At 41.0% G+C, this 18,760-nt stretch overlaps 2 long non-coding RNA genes across 2 annotated transcripts; both read right to left on the reverse strand.

Moving 5' to 3' along the window:
• Positions 1-5,764: 5,764 nt before the first annotated feature.
• Positions 5,765-9,492, reverse strand: LOC109201176 (uncharacterized). Its single transcript, XR_002061187.2, has 4 exons — positions 9,125-9,492; positions 7,810-7,973; positions 6,449-6,777; positions 5,765-6,210 (listed from the first exon to the last, which is right to left on the reverse strand). It is a non-coding gene; the product is annotated as an uncharacterized LOC109201176 (long non-coding RNA).
• A 5,738-nt stretch (positions 9,493-15,230) lies between these two features.
• On the reverse strand, positions 15,231-17,895 carry LOC102081834 (uncharacterized). The gene is made up of 3 exons (XR_002061189.2): positions 17,507-17,895; positions 16,235-16,572; positions 15,231-15,996 (listed from the first exon to the last, which is right to left on the reverse strand). It is a non-coding gene; the product is annotated as an uncharacterized LOC102081834 (long non-coding RNA).
• Between the last annotated feature and the right edge of the window lie 865 nt (positions 17,896-18,760).

Below are 18,760 nucleotides of genomic sequence, written 5' to 3' on the forward strand. Positions count from 1 at the left end.
CGGAGGCATCGCTGAAGATAAATGTCCTGAATGGCAGGAAGCCTCGTGCCAGTGATGTGCTCTGCTCCCTTCACCACCCTCTGTAGTGATTTACGGCTGCTGGCAGAGCAGCTTCCGTACCAAGCTGTAATGCAGCTCGTCAGCAAGCTCTCGATTGCACACCTGTAGAAATTTGATGTGATGTTGGCGTTCATGCCAAACTTCCTCAGCCTCCTCAGGAAATAAAGCCGCTGGCGAGCTTTCCTGATAGCAGTGTCTGTGTGAAGGGTCCAGGAGAAGTCATCGGTGATGTTGACTCCAAGGAATTTGAAGCTGCTGACCCTTTCGACCTTAACACCGTTGATGTGGTTGGGCTGGAGTTCCCTGACTGGTCGTTTCTAGTAGTCCACTATCATTTCTCTAGTTTTGCTGATGTTGAGAGTCATGGTTATTTTCCAGACACCACTCGTACAGTGCCATCACCTCCTCTCTATAGGCTGTCTCATCATTGCCTGTGATGAGGCCTATGATGGTTGTGTCCAATGTTCCCTCTAATTTTTCATGTGTCTGAGCGAACACACAAACTCCCTGAGCGATCCCTTGGACCACTGTGAGCGACATCAGACGTGTGCACTGTGGTCACGCCAGCATCTAATCCATCCAAGTTACATGGTTTATTAAAATAATCAAATTACAGCATTTACATTTATGTTAGACTACTTTTAATTAACTGCTTTAGCCCACTTACAATGAAAATTTAAAAAATCTTGTTCATGACCTGTGTAGTATGTTAACACTATTGGAAGTAAAAATAACTTGAACTCCAATTTTGATAACACAACTTTCTTTCTTTCTTTTTTTTTTTCATAAAGCTCTGACTTGTATTATGAGTCTGAGTCTGTGGTCTGGGAGAGAGTCCTGTAACTCTGTCTGCCAAATACAGTATATAATGACCAATGTTGGGCAATTAATTATATAGTTACTTCTTCAAAAAAATAACTCAGTTTGGCAAACAACAAAGTTTTTTGCAGCTATTTATTTTTTTAATGCAGCCAAGGCGTTTTTAAATAAACATTTCAAACTATTTACAGAACAATCAGCTGTTCTGCATCAAATCTATACCACACAAATTCTTTGTGCCACTCCAAAAAATATTTGTGTCCACTATGAGATAAAGGAGAACAACAGCCTGATACCTGCAGGCCTGACAACAGGAGATGTATCACTGCTGTAACACCTGTAACATTCAGCAGTCGCCTCATTGTTCTGACACACACAACAAAACTATTGACTACACTACACACTAACTACACACTAACTACACAAGATTTGCGCTAAACGTCTCAAATCTCTCACATCTCAAAACACCGCCGTCACTCCTAAAACTTCCCCCGTTTCTTAACAACTAGATGCCACGTTGCCATATCATTTTTTGATTGGTCGACATGGTACTTTTTTCGACCAATAGGAAAGGGAGGGGGGGGTTTGGTTTTGTTTTTGCTCAAGGGCGGAGAGTGCTTTCGAGCGTTTTCCTTATAATACGCCGTTTTTGCCGTTTCTTCCCGCAGTAAATATAAACAACGACAGTATTCAGGAAGAAAACCAAACATTGAATATATCATAACTCTGGTTTTACGTGGACTATCAACACAATTTAAAACTCGTATAAAGTCCACACTTTTTCCGTCAGTTGTTCGTCTGTCCTGCTCACATCTCCAATGGTTGTACACGTTGTCATTAACGTGGCTTCACTTCACATCAGCACGCCGCTTTGCTAGCTAAAACACCGGAGTCGGCACATAAGGACGCTGTCATAGCCTGTCAACGACGTTGATTGGCTGCGTATATACGAATGTGAATCGCATTATTGGCTGCACTATAGGATAAGGTGGCATCGTTCTAATCCCATACAGGAGCAGCCAGTCACTTACTGACTCACACTGCAAAACAGAATTGTTAACCTATTTATTTTAATTTCAATTCAGGTTAGATTTTTTTTTGTGCGCAACGCAGATTTTCTGTGCGCAGAGACCGTGCCAGCAGTGCGCAATTGCGCACGTGCGCAGCTTAGAGGGAACATTGGTTGTGTCATCCGCAAACATGATGATGTTGGACTCGTGTTTAGCAACTAGGGCTGCCACGATTAGTCGACTAGTCACGATTACGTCGACTATCAAAATCGTCGACGACTAATTTGATAGTCGACGCATCGTTTGAAGCTTTGTAAGATCCCAAAAGACGCAGGAATAAGTAGTAGGATTTAAGAGTGTAATAATGGACTGAAACAGAAGATGGCAGCACTGCATGTACAAGGATGCCAGCCGCCGTTAAACCCCGAAGAAGAAGAAACTGTGTCCCAGAATTCATAGCGCAGCCCATCGCGGCCCTGCTCAGTTTCCAACAATGGCGGCAGCTAGTTAGTTTTAATATTACTCTTATTATTCTTTCTGGGTCAAAAAAAAACGTTGAACATATTTTCCAGCGAGAATGTAGCTGTGTAAACTTCAAATATCTGCTCAGTTTATCAAGACACCACATATTTTCAAAAGCGCTCCGACGTTTTCGGAGACGTCTGTTACCCACTAGCTCGATAGCTAATCGGGGATCAAGGCTCACTAGAACCCGTAAGAACATCGAACTCCCGGCAAATCGTTTTCAAACCCACCGCCGTCTTTCGCTACTCAGGTTAAACATGATATATAAGTCACTTAGATAACTTAAAAATGTTATTGTTTGGCCTTTTTCAGTATTTTATTTGTTCCTGAGTAAATCGGTTTGGCTGAGATTAAAGTTATAGTTTTTACACAGCTGAATAAACATCAAGCAGACAACTGATTATCAGAAGTGTGAGATGCTCGAGAATATACTCCGGTGTCCTGTTATATTTTAGATAGCAAGGGGCAGACGTCTGAGTTTATTAAACTCAACCAAAACAATCTGCAAATGTAATTAAAATGTAATAAGCTATCATCTTGTCTTTATTTTTAGTTAGCACATACCTTAAACACTTCAAGTTGTAAGCTAATGATAGTTATATCATTCACTCCCAACTGCTCATGGCAGATGGAGGCCAAAGCCTGGTGGTTCTGGATGTGTTTTTACTTATGAGGCAGTTTTTACTTCTCACTGTGGTCAGAGTTCTTGCTCATACTGCAGGGAATCATCTGATTGCTGGAGTTTTCTCTGCTTTCTTTGTTTATGTGTATGCTTATGTGCACATGTGTACGTGCACGTGACTTTATGTAACCCAGCTGGAGAAACTGGTTAATATGGGATAACTTTTATAAGGCATTAGTTTAGTTATAAAATCATTCTTTTATTTGTTTTTGTTGTTTTACTGTCACAAGAAGTGGTGATGTGAAGACAAATGTTTTATTTACACACTTCCTGCGGTGCCTAGCAGGACCTTGTTGGTGCGTTGTTACCAGCCAAAAACGTGTGTGTATTGCAGCTATGTTGGTCAGAAGTTCAAACACGAGTTACAATTTATTCTGTTAACTGAAGAGTACCACACTTTGTCAGGATGTAAGTAATTGTAACTTGCAGTTATTTAATTTGAATGCAGAAAGAAGTTATAGACCAGAGACTATAAACGTGTTTTTAAATACAGGTCAGGTCTTTTAGTGAGCTATGAGCTCCATGAGGAAGGGCCAGTGTTTCAAGTGTCTCCAGATGCCTGTTTTGGCTGCTGACAGCCTGCACTGCACTTCTCACGGTGCTTTGCAGGCTCCTGATGAGAGACATAAGGGGGAGAGCAGAGTTGAAAATGATAAACTACCAGTGAATTGTATATTTTAGAGCTTTATATTTGCTGTGCTTGCAATTTCGCTCAGTAAAGAAAAAAAAAGTTTTCATAATGGATGCATCCACACCACACATTTCCCTTGCTAGGTCTGCTGACTGCAGGTGAGAAGACCTGGGAAGCAAGTCAGGGAGCACCCAAAAGTGTTGTCCTCCCTAAAAATTAAATACTTATCCAGCTGTTAGTTGTTATTTATTGCAGGCCACATCCCGCGCAGGCTCCTCTCATCCACTGCTTGCAGAGGTGTCTAATGGCCTGTGGGCCTCATCTGAATATGAAAACATAAACATTAGTGTTGTGTGAACTGTGCAGCTGCTAACAGAAAATTCCTGTGTATTTAGCAGGTGGGACTGTGCATCATACCACAAAGGTTAAGAAAGATCTGCATTAGACGCTGAGGAGGACAACAAGGGAGAATGACGTGCTCTGCTCTTTCATCCTACAGCTGCGTTGGAACGAGAGAGTGAGGGGTGAAAAAGCGCCCTCCTCCAACAAGAACGTGCCAAGCTCCAGCTTAGTGATGTGCCGAGTGAGACTCTGTGCCACCCACAAGGGATCAGTGATGGAACACAGATGGCACCTGATAAACAGTCAGGGAGTGTTGTCTGAGAATTCCAGTGTGTTTTTGAGTTAAGGTGGTCATTGGTGGGAATTTCTAATTGTGAACATTCACATGATTCTCCAAACATCACAAACACAGGAACAGTGTGTACTGCTGAGTTTCAAACTTTTCTCTAGCCCTGATCTGATTTAAAGTGACCAGTGTAAATATAATATGCAAATTTCATTTGACTAACAATGACTTGTGCACACTCTGCATGGCAGCAATACTGCTTCATAGGGTGATGCCAGTTCCTGACACATAAGAAAATTAAACACTTCTTTTTCTGATACACACTCAGTCAAAAACTGCACTCAGCAACAGCCAGAGCTGCAGAGTGCACCCACATAGCATTAAATGTTACAGGGTGATGAGCTAAATTCAACCTGAAAGAAACAGACAAACAAAAACACATCAGGACTTTATTCTGTGGACGACTGACATGAAGCCTGATTACATACCTGATTTTTATAGCAGGGTAAAGATGTGTCACAATGAAATGAATGTTTGATGTTCAAAAATGCACAAAGATCTTCTTCTTCAGAAAGAAAGAAACCAAACAGAAACAACAGTGATGAAGATGATTTTCACATTTCTGCTTTTATTCTTTTATTGTGATTATGAGTTTTACATGCAAGCATTTTTTTTTACTAAACAACAAGCAATGAAAGAGACACGTCACAGGATCAGACTACAGCAGTTGTTCATAAGCCCTCATTAGATTCATATTTTCCTTAAATTAATAATGTCGATCAGGTTGCACTTCAATCTTTTGTGGCTCATGAGTCTATTCATACCTGTGTACAATACAATACTTGTAGATGACAGTAGATGGCAGAGCTCCTGGCACTGCCAAACACACATGGTACATATATAATTAACGGAGTTTCATCCCAACACCTATTCCAAAAGTTCAGTGATTAAAGTTTATCCTTTTAAGCCCAACGAGGCTGCTGAGTTTCCTCTTTGAAAATGACAAACCCAAAATAAATGAAGAAAAGTCCATGTAAACAATCTCGGTATCAAAACAAAGCTTACACTGGTGAGATACATTTTACATTACATTATTAAAATGTATAAAAGTTCTTATTGTTGATTCTAATCTTCTGATCTCTGAAATTCACATTTCTGCTGCTGAACACAAACCAAGAGTGATGGTTGAGTCAGTCCAGTTAATTAATTTTACTTTAATCTGTTAACAAACTGAAGCGATTTCCACGTCGTCTCCATCAGGCTGTTTGACAGCAAAGCTTCAAGTGTATCAAGTTCAAGTTTCAGACTCGAATCAGCAGCTATCACATTGAAAAAAAACTTTTTCTAACTTTTGTTCAAGTTAGAGCTTCTGAACAACTGCAGGTCACTGCTAAATAATATCTGCACAGGCACAGGTTCTAAAAATAAGCTGAATATGTGAACACTGCAAAGACATCCAGTGTAAAGAGCAGAATATTGTTATAATGCTGAGAGATTAGTTAAAGTGATTCAGAATCAGAATTATATGGTGTGATCTGGATGAAGCAATAACTGGATAATGAATGATAAAACAGCAAAATTCTCTGTTTTCAACAGTTAAACAAAGACCTAACTGTCGGTGACATTTCACAAATCAGTTTCATTGTGAAGTTCCCTGCTGTGTCTGTTCACTGACAACACTGGGAAGTGGGAACAGCAGCAGGAGACTGTTTAATGATAAGCGGTCTGAGATATTTGGACGAGAACAGAAGAACTTCTTTTGCCTTTTTATGGTTTCTGTAGATCACAAATCCAGCAACAGCAGCGACAATGAGGGCAGCAGCAACTACCACACCAACGATCACTCCAACAGATCCTGCAGGTGAGAAACAGGTGTGAGGTGTCAGCTGTCAGGTAGGTGATGAGTGAAGAACAGAACAGAATCCATTTCCTCTTCAAACTGCTGTCAGACATTATCTACTGCACTCTGATCACATCACTCAGACCAGCTGCTTTCTACAAAGTCTCATCAACAACATCTTTAGAAACAAACATCAACAACCAGGAAGCAGCTTCACCTCTGATCACACACACACTCAACTCTACTCACTCACCTGGAGGATCAACAACACTCAGGGTGATGTTGCTGATGTGCTGATTTATTCCATTCATGAGGACACACTCGTATGTTCCAGCATCATTAATCGTCACATTCTTCAGAATCAAAGACACGTCTCCATCCTTCATCTGTTGTCCTGCAGATCCACCCGGTTCTTAAAAGATGGATGCTGGTTGTCTGTAACAAACACCTCGTCTCGATACAAAAGGACATATTCATCTCCCAGGTCAGCTCTGCTCCAGTTGAAATTTTGATTGGTGTAGTTTGGAGCTCGACATGTCAGAATGACGTCCTGTCCAGACTCAGCTGTGATGTTTTTCTGGTCTGAAAGAGAAACAATACAGAGCAGAGAGGTTAAAGGTTTCAAACAGCTGTTTACTTCCACAGAAAGCATCAGGATCATTGAACATGGACAGTACAGTTAACACTTGGGTAGCAATATAATGTGTTTCAAAGACAATCCAGGAGATTTCCCCCTTAAATTTACTAGTTTAACTGGTAAAAAGTATGTGTTGTCCCTGGAGCCCTTAAAAGTTTCTCCTATGTTGAGGAGTGTAAAAAAGAAAAAGAAAAGATTGTTAATAAATCAAGCAAATAATTCACAATTTGATTCATTGTTAAAAAAAAAAAATCACTGACCAATTCAATAGAAGGCCTGACAAATCAAAGAAGACATGTAAAATGGCTGATTAAGTACTTGGGTAGCAATATAATGTGTTTCAATGACAATAGAGGGAATTTTCCTTTAAATTTGCTAATTTAACGGTTAAAAAGTGTTTTTCTGAAAAAAGGAAAAACAAGATTATTAATAAATCGAGCAAAACATTCACAATTTGATTGATTATTTAAAAACAAAAATCCACTGACCAGTTTAACAGAAGGCCTGACAAATTAAAAAAGACATGTAAAATGATGCCTGATTAATAAACAGACTTTTTTCTATGATCAGAACAACTAAAGAAGTTCGCAACCAAGAAACATGCTCAAGAATTTAAACTAGGGTTTAATTTGACTGTATTACCATCATGAAGGGCATCTTTTGGTTTTAGACTTAATAATAATACTCCTCCTTCCTCTTGAGCTTTTTGATTTTGTTAGACTTTGTGAAGTCGTTTGTCTCAACCATGGAAAAAGTCTGCAGCTGTGCACTTTAGTTATCTTCTTTCAGGTTATTTGGTGCAGCTGAGCTGATTGTGAAGTCCATTTTCAACATTTTGAATCAATGTCTGCTTTGTCTATAAGGGACTGTGTATAAAAATGTCAGTGACTACTAAAGTCCTAAATTCCTTATTTAGTTAACTTTAGCCTACGACTTCATGCAGAGTGATTAAAGTTGGTACACAGATCACAGCTTACCCTGAGAGGTACAACCCAGCAGGTATGCAGAAAGCAGAATCCAGATGAGTCCAGCCATTCTCTTCCTCCAGGACTTTCCAGATGTTTAGACTGTCGCGTTCATGTGTTTATTTAGTGACTCTGAGAACAGCTCCTTTATTTTAATGTTTCCTTAGGAGGAGTTACTGGGAAAGATGGAGTGGGAGTGGGCTCATTTAAAGTCAGTCAATAAAATATTTTAACAAAAAAAAAAAAACAGATGTTAGTGTGAGCAAGTGGTCGGTGGAGTTATAGAAGAAATAATAATAAAATGACAACGCCACCTAGGGGAATTTTACCCCCAAGAAATATATATTTAAGAAGAATAGATAAAAGGAATAAAAAGAGGCCGCACAGATTCAAGGATGCACAATGAGGCAGGTTGGCACACACACACACACACACACACACACACACACACACACACACACACACACACACAAAACACTGGAAGGCTTACGCCCCATGAGTCAACTAAAACTCGTGCTGGTGGTAATTGTCCAGCCTCGATCACAAGCCGGTCTGGCTCCCCACAGGCTGACATCACCAACTGAGGCAGTTTTAAGGTTCCCAGGACGACACCCGGGCAGAGGATTGCTCCAGCCCAATCACAGAGGCGTGGGTATAAGCAACAATCCAGAATAAAATAAAATAAAACCAGAAAAAGGTAAGCCTACTGAATAAATATATAATAAATGAACCAGGAGAACACCGGATTAACTTTATATGGACTGGCGCCACCCTGCAATCAATATGCAGGTGGGTTCCCAATTAACCTAGTTACACAGCTGAGAGCGAGCACAGGAGAGAGCAAGAGCAGTAGAGAGAGAGAAAGAGAGGGAGAGAGAAAGAAAGCTGAATAGCCCATCCGACTACATTCGCAGAGCAACTCTATTTATTCTTGTAATAACAAGTTTTTATTATACTGATTTATGCCTCTACAGTCCTTTTGCTTTTCCTTTTTTAAGGACTGTTGCTTGGAGTGCTGCTGGGAAAGAGGAGGTATGTTTACTGTGCCTCCCCAGCTTCCCAAATATTAGATAAAACCTGGTCCTGGTTATCTGATATTAGCACAATAGAATTGACTCCTTTGTTTCTTTGTATAGTGACAAAGCACGTACAAACTCCATAACACATTGCTAGCGTTAACTGAACTTCCAAAACAGAGCTACCTACAGGAGGTCACTTAAATTGCAGAATTGAAATCATATGTGTATTGTTTGTGTATTTATATGTATGTATTTATACACAAACACTCATATATATTCAAATAATTTAAAAAAAAAGGTTCATTTACCTGTTACCACCACACACCAAATCCGGTCTATTGTGGAAGTCTTCCATTAAATAAAGCCTGCAGACGAGCGGTAGCTAATTTTCTTTAATCACAATCAAAGAAGAGACAATCAAGCTTGGTGGAGAGCCTGCATGATCGCAGGGCAGACGGTCAGCAGAGTCTTACCGAGCCGAGAATGGCTCTCAGTTAAATACCTTCTTCAGGAACAAAAGGCAGTACACAGCTGTTTCACACCTTAAGGTTCACACTCCCCAAGGGATGGCTTCAAAATTGACCACGAAGGGACAAGGAATTAAGGTGATTGCTGGGAGCCTTGGGGAATGCCAAAGCCTTGCACATCAGAGAACACCAAGCGGCCGCTACAAAAAGGTAAGCAGAGTTTTTTTTTCTGCTCAATGTTGGTGTTGTCTGAGTGCAGAGGGGGGGTTCCACCTTGGCTCCAAGTAGATTTCACCTAACCTTGAAAAGGACTTTAATCAAATGGTCGCTGTTATTCTAAGTGATAAAGTGTTACACTGTAAAAAATAATGTTAGTTGCAGATGCTGAAGGAGTGGAGTTTAATACTGCATCATATGTGTGTGTGTTATTCCTGTAACTTGTGTGACCCACGGGGAGAGTGTGAGTGAGCACTGTGTGTGTGTGTATGTGGGGTTTGTGTGTGTGAGAGGCTGCTCTGCCCTGTGCTGGAGTATGACTCCAGGGCTGTGTTGGGGGAGTTTGGGTTTATTTTTCCACTATTCTTTAGTGCATCTGAAGAAAAGGCGCAAGTTGCGCAGAAGTAAAAAGTTGAAGTGATGAAAAGTGAATTATATGTCGGCACCCTCAAGGTGGTTACTGCTGGAAACCTAGTTATCCATTTAGGTAGATAAGGTGACACATGCTAACTAGGTTAATCAATTAAATGGTTAACCTAGTTAACCCAAGTGAATTGCTAGGTAGTCAGGACTGCTCGGGCTTTGGGGGATTTTTGGAGATAAGAACTCAGCACGTAACGCAGGGACTTGGGGCTCACAGTGGGAATCTGAGGGTTTCTTTGTCCACTGGTCTGGACACGTTGGGTAAATTGTGCGCGCCGCGGTATGAAAGGCGACACCTTCGGCCAAAGTGTGAATATGTAAATAGCTGTTACTAACCCTTAAGTATAATCACTGCTGTAAATATTGCTAAGTAGTAGTCTAGAGTATAACCATGTACTGCTGTAAATATTGCTTAAAATAACTCTTGCTGTAAATAAGAGTTAGAGGAATACGCGTAAGGCGTGGGTTTTGATAAATAAATACGGAAAAGGGAAGTTAGTAGGTAGATGAGTAAAAAGTTGTAGAGGGACTGATTTGAGAGACTGAGAAAAAAACTGAGCTCACTGTGCTGCAGAGCGCTGTGTCTGCAGGCAGTTTGTGAATCATCCCTAAGGTATGTGGGGAGTGAGAGGAGCATCAGAGCAGTGGAAAGGTTTAAATGCAACTAACTGATATATTAAACTCAGAGCACAATAGCTAAAATCACTAGATGGATAATAGTGAAGTGAAATAGAAGAAATGGTGGTTTAATAAGTCAGAGATTGTGACTTAACAATTTAAAGTAAAGTTTAGCGCCTGTTGAGTGTGGCAGAGGCAGACAGTAGCAAAAAAAAAGGAAAAGTCTTGTACTGAGAGAGCTCACATCAGCTGAGCGGCTGCTGCAGGAGGCGGCCTGTAAACACCGTCACAGGGTGTAGCTGGCTCAAGTTGCTCTGACTGTGGAGTGTGAGGGGTGGGCCCCGACATCCTGCCAAGAGTGTCCTTGACCAGTGCACAGGATTTCAGTGATCTAAGCCAAATGCAAGAGTGTGAGAAGAAGAGTAAAAGACTGACCTGCATGTCTCAAAGAGGTTATTGTTATGGTGAGCTTGTGTGAAGCTCAGAGGAGTCACCTGAGACAGGAAGCAGAATAGTTTGCTTAAAAAAACAAAAAGAAAAAAGAAAAAGATTAACTTGTTTGTAAAGTTTAGGACCCACATCAGTGAAGATGCTTAAACAAGTGATCAAATGGTGAGAACAAAAAATAACAAAAAATCTAAAAAGAATAGTGCCCATTAGAGGGAGGAACAGGAAGAAAGAAGCTCTAAATTTGAGAATAAAATATTAGAAGAAACTCCTGGGAGGAAAATGATAAGGCCAGTAAACTGGTTCTCAGGTTGTCAAGAGATTTATTCTAAATGACACTTCTTCAGCTGAGAGTCAGAGAGTGGAGACACACGCTGCAGTTTTTACTTGCAAGGGCGGTCACAGAACGCTCACACCAGAGTGGGGGCCCTGTGATGCGTCGCTCTGTTCTTGCACTTGTCTTTATTTATACACAAAAATAATACAACAGTGAATACGTCTATTCATAGACAGAGGAATGTTAGTGCATATGTATGTGCGTATGTGTGTGTTGTGGGATTCCTAAGGGAGTGAAGATAAGACAGAAGTGAATGAGAGAGGGGCATAGGATATAACAGTAGAGAAGTAGTGTGTTGCAAAGAGTCTTAAGCACAGTAAAGAGACAGAACAAAACAGCCCACACAGTGTTTTTATGGCCACAGCCATAACACCCCCCTTCCCAAAATCAAAGACATCTCCTTTGTAGATGTTTTGACAGTTACGTTTAAAGGAAGATACGGGACAGTGCATCCGCTAACACATTCTCTGTACCCTTTTTATGGCGGATTTCCAAATTGAAATCTTGCACCAGGAGAGACCATCTCATAGCCTTTGGTTCAAGTTCTGCATATGCATTAGGAACACCAGGGGATTGTGGTCGGTATAAACGATCACAGGCGAGGGGCTGGAACCGACGTACACCTCAAAATGCTGCAATGCGAACAGCAGAGAAAGGGCCTCTTTTTCAATCGTGCTGTACATTCGCTGATGGACATTGAATTTCTTTGAGAAATAGCCGATTGGGTGATCCACAGAGGACCACACAAAAGGTTTCAACACACTAGTGAGGCTAGTGAGGGGTGCTACCACTTCCGCAAAATTTCGTCAGAAACCCCGGTAGTAGCCCACCATGCCGAGAAAACGGTGGAGCTCACGCCTAGTACGAGGGGCAGAAAAGTCCAGTATGGCCTGGATTTTGGCCAAGATAGGGCGCACTTGACCCTGACCCACCTGTTTCCCCATATATGTCACAGTGGCTTTACCAAAATCACACTTGCCAAGGTTGAGGGTGATGGATGCCCTTTCCAAGCAATGGAACACGTCAGTGAGTGTTTCCATATGTTCTGACCAGGTGTCTGAGTAGACGACAATATTATCTAGGTACACTTCACACTTGCGAACGCTTCCCGGCACAATATTCATAAGTCGTTGGAATGTGGCGGGGGCGTTGCGCAACCCGAAAGGCATGACAGTGTACTGAAGAAAATGGTCAGGAGTAACAAAAGCAGAGACTTCGGCTGCACGTAATGTTAGAGGAACTTGCCAATAGCCCTTTAACAAGTCCAGCTTAGTGACAAACTTCACAGAACCGACCCTATCGACACAATCTTCCATTCTGGAAAGAGGATAGGAGTCGGGTTTGGTCACGCTGTTCACCTTCCGAAAATCTGTACAAAACCGTGGGGTCTTATCTGCTTTAGGCACTAGGAGACACGGGGAACTCCACGCACTAGAGCTAGGAACAGCAAGACAATTGTCCAACAGATACGAAACTTCTGTCTGGAAAAGAGCACGTTTAGTGGGATTCACCCGGTAGGCATGCTGTTTGATTGGAGGATGGTCCCCCACATCGATATCATGCTCCAGCACAGTGGTACAGGAAGGAGTGTCAGAGAAAAGATTAGGATGATTCACAATCAACTGACACACGTTATTTCGAACATCATCATCTAAATCAGTTAAATGTGACCTTAGATCACTTAGGATTTCAGAGTTTCTAAGACGTGCGCAGCCCTCCGCACAACCGAAAACTAAATCATCATTCACGGGGTCATACCGGGCTTCGGAACCTGGCACCCCCACAGTCGCAACTGTTGACACGCCACCTGACATTGAACAGCGACATGAGCTTCCGCCCCCACTGCCGTCTCCAAACTCCCAGACCCACTCGGCGAAGTTTTCAGCCTCCCAAACACTCCCCTGTCCACCAGTTGCTCTATCAAACATTGTTTATTTCTGCCTTCTTAGAATGCAACGGAACATCCACATTGAATAAATTTTCCAATACTAACAAATCTGCTTTTGTGCACCGCTCCAACTTTTCAACGGAGGGCTGTTGCGCAAAATCATCCATGTCAAACGACATCACGAGCAAAGCAACAAAGAGAAACACAACTCCGCAGACAACTAACCGCATCCACATCCGCTGACTCAAGGGCCGCAAAACTCGCGGCTAACGCATAGATGAATGAAACTCTCTGTCTTCCCACACACCCTCAATGACGTCTCCCCAAACGCGAAAAGGAAATGAACCAGTCACATTGATGAAAAGGGATGAGCCCCCCTTGTCTAGGCGTGTAGGGACGCACATAAAGTTGGAGGAGAGAGAGACAAATACCCGCCCTGGTTCCCAAGCCAAACATCCAAAACCAGCTGTGAGTAAAAAAGGTGATTTTATTGAAGGTAATGAAGCATAGCTCCAGGGTGAACCCAGGCCAAAATAATAAACAAAACCAACTAAGTCCCGCCAGAGAAAACTAACTAAACCCTAAGAAAGAAACAAAACAAACAAATGGCATTACTAACCCTCGCTCCCTAACCCGGAAAACAGGAGAAAACTGTTCCAAAGAAAAAGGCGGCTCACCCCTTCCGCTTCAGCCTGTGAGTGCCTAAGCACTAAATTAATACACTAGGACCGGCTCTCACAGAACACGCTCACACAAACACACAGCAAAAGTATAGGCTGGAAACCAGGGCCAGGACCGCGTCAGCTGTCAAACTGCTTGCTCGCTCTCTCTCTCTCTGGCGGAAGCTGTCAGAGCGGCTTTTTGAACGTGGTCACGTGTTCCACAGTCCAATCAGCTGCTCACTACTCTTCATTAGGGGATGGACCTGCAAAAAGTCTTAAGCACAGTAAAGAGACAGAGCAAAACAGCCCACACAGTGTTCTTATGGCCACAGCCGTAACAAGTGGAAAGAATTGAGAATAATATAATTCAGCGAGTAAAGAAAAAGCTTAAATACAATGACAACTGATTAGAGTGTAATGGTAACAATAACAAAACAGTAATAATAAATAATGCCGTTAAGTGTAATAGTAAAGTAAGAGGAACAGTAGGTATTAATGCAAAATGATTACACTCAAGCACTTTAGAGAATTTTTTTTAAAGTTTAAATTTAAAGAAAAAGATTATTTGGCTGGGAAAAGAAACAACAGAAATAAAGTTGTGGGAGGCGTGGCTGGTTAACCTGCAGCTGTGGATCATTAGAATTGCTGATCAAAAAATAATACAAAGCATGATTAGATATTGTATGGGGGAAGGGATTATTAAAGGGATCTTTGGTATCTAAAACACTTGCCTTGATGCTGGTCAGACTGTGTGTAATCCTCCTATAGCTATATACCTGATTTTTATAGCAGGGTAAAGATGTGTCACAATGAAATGAATATTTGATGTTCAAAAAATGCACAAAGATCTTCAGAAAGAAACCAAAACAGAAACAGTGATGAAGATGATTTTCACATTTCTGCTTTTATTCTTTTATTGTGATTATGAGTTTTACATGCAAGCATTTTTTTTACTAAACAACAAGCAATGAAGATACACGTCACAGGATCAGACTACAGCAGTTGTTCATAAGTCCTCATTAGATTCACATTTTCCTTAAATTAATAATGTCGATCAGGTTGCACTTCAGTCTTTTGTGGCTCATGAGTCTATTCATACCTGTGTACAATACAATACTTGTAGATGACAGTAGATGGCAGAGCTCCTGGCACTGCCAAAACACACATGGTACATTTATAATTAACGGAGTTTCATCCCAACACCTATTCCAAAAGTTCAGTGATTAAAGTTTATCCTGTTAAGCCCAACGAGGCTGCTGAGTTTCCTCTTTGAAAATGACAAACCAAATAATGGAGAAAAGTCCATGTAAACAATCTCGGTATCAAAACAAAGCTTACACTGGTGAGATAATTTTACATTACATTATTAAAATGTATAAAAGTTCTTATTGTTGATTCTAATCTTCTGATCTCTGAAATTCACATTTCTGCTGCTGAACACAAACCAAGAGTGATGGTTGAGTCAGTCCAGTTAATTAATTTCACTTTATCTGTTAACAAACTGAAGCGATTTCCACGTCGTCTCCATCAGGCTGTTTGACAGCAAATCTTCAAGTCTATCAAGTTCAAGTTTCAGACTCTAATCAGCAGCTGTCACATTAAAAACAGAAGCACCGTGTTTTTGTTCAAGTTAGAGCTTCTGAACAACTGCAGGTCACTGCTAAATAATATCTGCACAGGTTGTAAAACTAAGCTGAATATTTGAACACTGCAGCAAAGACATCCAGTGTAAAGAGCAGAATATTGTAATAATGCTGAGAGATTAGTCAAAGTGATTCAGAATCAGAATTATATGGTGTGATCTGGATGAAGCAATAACTGGATAATGAATGATAAAACAGCAAAATTCTCTGTTTTCAACAGTTAAACAAAGACCTAACTGTCGGTGACATTTCACAAATCAGTTTCATTGTGAAGTTCCCTGCTGTGTCTGTTCACTGACAACGCTGGGAAGTGGGAACAACAGCAGGAGACTGTTTAATGATAAGAGGACTGAGATATTTGGACGAGAACAGAAGAACTTCTTTTGCCTTTTTATGGTTTCTGTAGATCACAAATCCAGCAACAGCAGCGACAACGAGGGCAGCAGCAACTACCACACCAACGATCACTCCAACAGAAACTGCAGGTGAGAAACAGGTGTGAGGTGTCAGCTGTCAGGTAGGTGATGAGTGAAGAACAGAACAGAATCCATTTCCTCTTCAAACTGCTGTCAGACATTATCTACTGCACTCTGATCACATCACTCAGACCAGCTGCTTTCTACAAAGTCTCATCAACAACATCTTTAGAAACAAACATCAACAACCAGGAAGCAGCTTCACCTCTGATCACACACACACTCAACTCTACTCACTCACCTGGAGGATCAACAACACTCAGTGTGATGCTGCTGATGGGCTTTAAACCAAATTTTCCTGTCTCAACGACACAACACTCGTATGTTCCAGTGTCATTAATCTTCACATCCTTCAGATTCAAAGACACATTTCCATCCTTCATCTGTTTGTCCTGCAGATCCACCCGGTCCTTAAAAGATGGATGCTGGTTGTCTGCAACAAACAGCTCGTCTCGATACAAAAGGACATATCATCTCCCAGGTCAGCTCTGCTCCACAGCAAAGTTTCTTTGCTGTAGTTTCGAGCTTGACACGTCAAAGTGACGTTCTGTCCAGACTCAGCTGTGATATTTTCCTGGTCTGAAAGAGAAACAGAGCAGAGAGGTTAAAGGTTTCAAACAGCTGTTTACTTCCACAGAAAGCATCAGGATTGCTGCGCATGGACAGTACAGTTAACACTTGGGTAGCAACATTTGGGACAATATAATGAGTTTCGATGACAATCCAGGGAATTTTCCTTTAAATTTGCTAATTTCACTGTTAAAAAGTGTTTTTTTCAGGAAAAAAGGAAAAACAAGATTATTTATAAATCGAGCAAAACATTCACAATTTGATTATTTTTTTTAAAAATCCACTGACCCGTTCGACAGAAGGCCTAACAAATCAAAGAAGACATGTAACATGATGCCTGATTAAATAAACAGAATCATTTCTATGATCAAACGAATTAACAAATTTATTTTTAACAAATTAAAAATAACAAATTTCCCACCTGTGGGACTAATTAAGGTCATCTTATCAGAACAACTAAAGAAGTTCGCAACCAAGAAACACCTTTAAGAATTTAAATCAGAGTTTAATTTGACTTTATTACCATTATAAACGGCATCTTTTGGTTTTACACTTAATAATACTCCTCCTTCCCCATGAGCGTTTTTGACTTTGTTAGAATTTGTGAAGTCGTTTGTCTCAACCATGGAAAAAGTCTGCAGCTGTGCACTTTAGGTTTCTTCTTTCGGGGTTTTTGGTTCAGCTGAGCTGATTGTAAAGTCCATTTTCAACACTTTGAATCAATGTCTGCTTTGTCTATGAGGGACTGTGTATAAAAATGTCAGTGACTACTAAAGTCCTGAATTCCTTATTTAGTTAACTTTGACTTACTCCAGGTTTTTGTGGTTAAATTCTAATTGTACACTTGAGATACAGGAACAAACTCCACCTAAAACTTTTATTACTGATTACAGCCTACAACTTCATGCAGACTGATTAAAGTTGGTACACAGACACAGCTTACCTTGAGAGGTACAACCCAGCAGGTATGCAGAAAGCAGAATCCAGATGAGTCCAGCCATTCTCTTCCTCCAGGACTTTCCAGATGTTTAGACCGTTTGTTCATGTGTTTATTCACTGACTCTGAAAACAGCTCCTTATTTGAATGTTTCTTTGTAGGAGTTACTGGGAGGGATGGAGTGGGCGTGGGCTCATTTAAAGTCAGTCAATAAAGTTTTTTTCAAAAAACAGATGTTAGCAGAGCAACTCCATTTATTCTTGTAATAACAAGTTTTTATTATACTGATAGAGGAGGTATGTTTACTGTGCCTCCCCAACTTCTCAAATATTAGACTTTCAGGCATTAACATGTCATAAACAACACCAATAAAATGAAAAAACCCGGTACTGGTTATCTGATATTAGCACAATAGAACTGACTCCTTTGTTTCTGGTAAAAATATAAATAATATGTAACAACTTAACAACCCCAAAGCGTTTAAGTCACGTCACATGACAGCTCAACATCTAAACACAAGGTGGGGGGTGGGGTGGGGGGGGCGTTGGGGGGGGGGGGGGGGGGTAGCAAAGCATGTCTACTCTGTGTCGACACAAGAGCGGCGATTCCGGTGACCTGGCTGTTTTGTCTTTGCCAAAAACAGAACTTAAAGTAAATAATCGATCTCACCAGGCTAGTATTGATCCGATACCGATGCCAACTTGGTATTGATATAATCAATATTTGGATCGACTCGCCCACCACTAGTAAAAATAAAAAAAAACAATTATAGATTATACGCTTCCTTCCATTCTACTTTTGAATACTCATTTGTCAAAATGTTAACTAAACACCCCATTTTCTGAATCCGTCCTCTTCCAGTCATTCACTTCAGGGTTGTGAGGGTCTGGAGCTCAACCCAGTACCATAGAGCGAGAGGCATGATAAACCCTGGACAGGTCATCAGCCTGTCATAGGGCTAACACAGAGACAGACAACCATTCGTACACACCTATGGACAATTTAGAATCACCAGTAAACCTAACCTCACTCACTGCAAGTCTTTGGACTGTAGTCTCTCCAATGTAGAGGATCAATTTGGGGTCCATGTCCCTCATGGGGGACACTCCCATAGAGCTTAAATCTAGTAAATGAGGTCTTCAGATGTCTGTTGTTGTTTCCTGAATAATCTGATCTGGAATCAGTCCACAGTGAATAAACACACTGAGCAAACGTGTAATCTGAACTAAAGTCAAACTTTAAACTGAACCAAGAATCAAA

The sequence above is a fragment of the Oreochromis niloticus genome, linkage group LG3 (assembly GCF_001858045.2).
Source record: "Oreochromis niloticus isolate F11D_XX linkage group LG3, O_niloticus_UMD_NMBU, whole genome shotgun sequence".
NCBI classification, from domain to species: Eukaryota; Metazoa; Chordata; class Actinopteri; order Cichliformes; family Cichlidae; genus Oreochromis; species Oreochromis niloticus.